The sequence below is a fragment of the Ursus maritimus genome, unplaced genomic scaffold, assembly GCF_017311325.1.
Source record: "Ursus maritimus isolate PB19 unplaced genomic scaffold, ASM1731132v1 scaffold_5, whole genome shotgun sequence".
In the NCBI taxonomy this organism is placed as follows: domain Eukaryota; kingdom Metazoa; phylum Chordata; class Mammalia; order Carnivora; family Ursidae; genus Ursus; species Ursus maritimus.
The window spans coordinates 82,375,872-82,380,119 of record NW_024426663.1 but is presented as its reverse complement, the minus strand read 5'-3'; positions in this window follow the sequence as shown (position 1 = coordinate 82,380,119).

Below are 4,248 nucleotides of genomic sequence, written 5' to 3'. Positions count from 1 at the left end.
TTTCCACTACGTTTAGATTACAGTCCAGACTTCCTACCCTGACCTGATTGTGAAACTGCTCTGATGTACATGTTCTCCATCTTTCACACCTACTGTTTTCTGTTGTTCTTGCTCCTCAGTCCTTCCAGGGCTTGGGGGGGTTCTTTTTGAGGTTAAGAGACCACCCTCTTTATCATGTCAGAGTGGCCATTATGACTACCCTACTTGATATTGTGACATTTCTCTCTCTGATATTATTAATGTCCAGTGTGACTATATAATGTGCGCTTTGTAAGTGTATGGCTCAAACCAGCATGTGGGGTCCACAAGGTCAGAGGTTGTATCTACTTGTCCATAACTTTTACACAGTAACAAAAATGGTGAGCATCAGATAGGAAGGGCTCAATACATATCTAGAATTAATAAAGAGTTAGTGGAGGTAAAGGAATTTCCACAGCAACCTTCCAATTACATGTGGCCAAGGGAAATTCTGAAGACTATTTTTGACAAATGAGGAGTCATATTATTGGTGATTTTTAGAGATCAAATTGATGGTAAAAAGTCCAAAAAGTAAAACAAAAAGCTAAAAATTAAATATCATATTTATAGCAGAAAAATGTATTCTTTTTTAAGATTTTATTTATTTATTTGTCAGAGAGAGAGAGCACAAGCAGGAGGAGTAGCAGGCAGAGGGAGAAGCAGGCTCCTGCTGATCAAGGAGCCCAATGTTGGACTCAATCCCAAGACTGTGGGATGATGACCTGAGCCGAAGGCAGACACTTAACTGACTGACCATCCAGGTACCCATCCAACCCTCATTCTTAAGTAATTTAGGGGTTTTCAAAAGTCACCTAATTCACACAACAATTTATAAATTTATAGCTCTGTTTGGAAAATTCCAGTTGTTTTAAGAGCTCTGTGTCAGGAACGGGGGATGATAAAAGTCAAATCTATTTCTTACAAAAAATCACAGTATAACAGAAACACAGACCAAAATGTCAAACTCTTATTCATGTAGGGTAATATTAAGAGCAGGAGCCTCAGCTCTGATAAAACAAACAAACAAACAAACAAACAAACAAAAACTGTCTTCCAAATACAGATGTAGTCCTCCCAGGTCTCTGATCTAGGGCAGGATTTTTTACCTCCCCCCAAGCTCCCATGTGTTCATTTAAAGTGGACCAAATATCAGAACCATAATATTGTAGTGAAGGCTAATTTGTATATGTAGGTGAATTATTTAAACTTACTAAATGCTCACTAATACTTGCGTTCTAATTATTATGTTTAAATAGCTTCAATTTAAAAGAAGGCACAGAATAGACATGGAGAAGGTTCTATAAAATGTCATCATAAGCATTATAGGAATTTAGATATGGGGAGAGAGAGATTAATTGTGGATGAGATGGGAGGAGAATTTTGAGTTTTGTCTTAATAAATCGGTACAACTAAGATTGGCAGTCTTATTTTCTTTTAGATATTTTATTTATTGAGAGAGAGAGAATGAGAGAGCATGAGAGGGGGGAGGGTCAGAGGGAGAAGCAGACTCCCCACTGAGTAGGGAGCCCGATGCAGAACTCGATCCTGGGACTCCGGGATCATGACCTGAGCTGAAGGCAGTCGCTTAACTGACTGAGCCACCCAAGTGCCCCAGATTGGCAGTCTTTTAAAAAATGTGCAGCATCTACCCTATAATTCAGCAATTGAAGTACTAGGTATTTATCCAAAGGTATTTATCAAATGCAGTACTGATTCAAAGACATACATGCACCCGGAGGTTTAGAGTAGCATTATCAACAATAGCCAAATTGTGGAGAAAGCCCAAATGTCCATGGATTGTTGAATGGAGAAAGAAGACTATATATATATTTCATGGAATATATAATGGAATATTACTCAGCCATCAAAAAGAATGAAATCTTGCCATTTGCAATGACACGGATATAGCTGGAGTGTATTATGCTAAGCATAGTAAGTCAGTAAGAGAAAAACAAATACCATAAGATTTCAATCATACATGGAATTTAAGAAACAAAATGGATGAACATAGAGGGAAAAATAAGGGGGAAAAGAAGGAAACAAGTCACAAGAGACTCAACGATAGAGAACAAACTGAGTGTTGCTGGAGGGCAGGTGGGTGAAGAGATAGGTTAAATGAGTGTTGGGAATTAGGAAAGGCGCTTGTTATGATAAACATATGTAACTGATGGATCACTAAGTTCTATTCTTGAAACTAGTATTACACTATATGTTAAATAACTAGAATTTAAATAAAAAGTTGAAAAAAAATGGAATGCAAGACAAAGTGTACAGAAGAACTTCCCAGGAGTGACAAATAACCTGAGCTAAACATCACATCTGCAAGTGAATGGAGGTTTACATGGATAGTCTAGAGGTCTCGGGTATAAAACTGAGTAAGGGAAACCTCATTTAAAATGGAGTTGGGGGGGGGGAATGGGATAGACCAGTGATGGGTAGTAAGGAGGGCACGTATTGCATGGTGCACTGGGTGTTATACGCAACTAATGAATCATCAAACTTTACATCGGAAACTGGGGATGTACTGTATGGTGACTAACATAATATAATAATAAAAAAAACATTAAGAAAATAAATAAATAAAATGGAGTTGGGAGGCCAGGAGGGGGATCTCCCATGCCCTCCCATATGTCATCTATTGCAAACCCCAAAAGGAAGAGACATACCTTGCATTCCAAACAGAAGAAGCCTACTTTACTACTGCAGCAGAAGGAAGAAAGAGTTTTCCCTTGCCCAGAAACAAGCTCAGCCAGTAAGAAATACCACAACTGAACCAGTGAGAAACTGTCAATACCCAGCACTCTCATTTTCCTCCGATGGACTGGAATTCAAAGTATCCCCTCCCAACTTCTTCTTTTCTTTGTAAAATAGTAACATTCCTCTCCTCTGATATCCAGACTTACCTGTGGTTTGCCATAACTTGCATGTCTTGAATTACAATACTCTGATATTCCCCTATAAAACTACTTTTAAAATAACTGTTTTGCTTTGAAGATCAACATTACTTGGTGTCAGTGAAATGAGATCCAGAGATGACCAACAACACCTTGGAGCCTGGTGAGCAAGCTGGGGACAGTACTCAGTGAGCTCATTGAGCTCACTGCTTTCTCACCGGCCCTGGAGATTAAGGGTAGGTTGTCCTCTGGTTTCAAGCCCTGGTCACTTTGCATTTTGAGCTCTCCAGATTTTATTTGGAATCTGCTTAAAGGTTTTATACTTTTTTATTTTTATGAAGGCTTTCTCCTTTCTGGTATTTGGTTTTGGTTTTTGTTGTTGTTGTTGTTGTTGTTTGTTGTTGTTGTTGCTTTCTGAGCCTCTGGTTTTGACTAATGGGATCTCAGTCTTCTAAATTATACCCTAAAACACCAGCCAGTTTTATGTTTAAAATCTATGATTCCTCCCCATGCATATTTTTAATTAAATAAATCGATTTAGCTAAAGATAGCTTAGAACCCCAATTGTTATTATGGGAAACTTTTCATCTTCCCGAACTTGTTTTTCTCAAAACTAAATTAGAAAACTATGTCTCCTGTGTTTTTTTTAATTAATTAATTAATTAATTTTACCTGAATGGAATGCCTGTTTTAATCCATACCTTGAGGCTTCAAAGGTTTTCAAGATTCTAAATACACCACTTTACAAAATATCGTTTCTAAATTAACTTTGGCAAGCAACTATAGGAAGACATAACAATTTTTGAGGACTTTTCTCCCCTCCTGCATTCTCTTTGTCTCAGGTCCCAACTCTGGTTCTCCTCTCCCCTCCCTCTGTCTCTGGTTATGCAGGGTGATCTATGCAAGCACCCAGCACACAGCTCCTTCTTCCTTCCCCTTCCTCTGCCAGCCCCACCGTCTTTATACCCTGTGCTTTTTCACTAAAATTCCCTGAATCTCTTCTCACTTCCTTCTCTCATAAAACTGTTAAAACCTGACCCTGTCAGGCCCTCTGAGGATCCAAACACTAAACATCTCATTTATCATACTTCATATCATAAACTGAATCACAAGCTATGGTCAAAGACTTTACTGATGTAACTGAGGATCCTCATAAATTTGCTAATAAATCTAATATAGTTATTCAAACCCATCAACCTAGTTTCCCAGATTTATATCAGCCAGTTCACATGATTTTCAGTGAGGGTCAAGCCCCACACTGGATAAACACTGGCAACTGGGATAATCCTGAAAGATCTCTAAAACTACAAATGGGGTACTATTTCCCTGCCTTGTC